Source organism: Pararge aegeria, chromosome 9 (assembly GCF_905163445.1).
Source record: "Pararge aegeria chromosome 9, ilParAegt1.1, whole genome shotgun sequence".
In the NCBI taxonomy this organism is placed as follows: domain Eukaryota; kingdom Metazoa; phylum Arthropoda; class Insecta; order Lepidoptera; family Nymphalidae; genus Pararge; species Pararge aegeria.
Genome location: NC_053188.1, coordinates 4,401,342 through 4,402,387, shown reverse-complemented (window position 1 = coordinate 4,402,387; position 1,046 = coordinate 4,401,342). Strand labels below are relative to the sequence as shown.

Below are 1,046 nucleotides of genomic sequence, written 5' to 3'. Positions count from 1 at the left end.
GTAAGTAGACATTTTTGAGTTGACTAAGAAGTTAACATTTATCTAATTTTGCTATTGAAACTAAAACATTGCACAATTATATAGATTTGTATCCGCAAAAAAAAACATGTTTGGACCAATTTTATTTTGTACCTATTTACCGCTTATTTTGTAACCCTTGTTTAATGAAAATAAATGAATTATTATAATTATAACGAATTCGTTAATGATACTGAATAATATACATAAATACTTACAAAATACAAAAAAACACCGAGACAACGAAGAACATTCATGTTCATCACAAACATTTTCCAGTTGTGGGAATTCAACCCACGGCCTTGGACTTAGAAAGCAGGGTCGCTGCCCACTGCGCCAATCAGCCGTCATTGGATGGATGGAATTAAATTCCGTTATTCATACAATTTAAATTTGAAATGGTTTATTAAAAAGGTTATACAATATTACTTTTGAATCAGAAAGTCGGTCCAGTCAGTAGGTACGTTAATTATTGCAGCTATTCACACAGTCCCTGTGGCGCAGAGGATAGCGCGTTGGACTTCTAATCCAAAGGTCGTGGGTTCGATCCCCACCAGGGATGGCCAGTAAATCTTTTGACTTATTCTGACTTAGCCTGAAATAATTTTAAAAGTAATTTTAAATTCGCGGCTACTAAGTATTGGACCGACCTACCTCCGCCATTTCGAGACATCAGCATGTCCAACCTCTGTTTTAAAAAGAAATTAAGAGAATTCCTTTTGCAAAACCAAAACATTTAAGCAAGGGTCCTTCTTTTTTTTTATTCTTTATTTTGCTTTGATCACTAAAACGAAATATTTACCATTTTTTTTATTTTTTATTATTATTTCATAACGAATATTTTTTTTTTTAAATTATATAATACTTGACCAGCGCTGGGTTTTAACAGTCACAGCAATCATGCCATTTTGAGATCACACCGTACCTATACCTAATAATTATTGTGGTGTAGATAGACGTTTTGTTTTTAATTATTTTTAATTTTGGTGTATACCCAAAAATAAGTTATTTCTTAGTTCGCGGAGTCA

At 32.5% G+C, this 1,046-nt stretch overlaps 1 non-coding gene across 1 annotated transcript; it reads left to right on the top strand.

The window, feature by feature from the left end:
- Positions 1-507: 507 nt before the first annotated feature.
- Trnar-ucu lies at positions 508-580 on the top strand. The gene has a single exon. It is a non-coding gene; the product is annotated as a tRNA-Arg (tRNA).
- Positions 581-1,046: the final 466 nt, after the last annotated feature.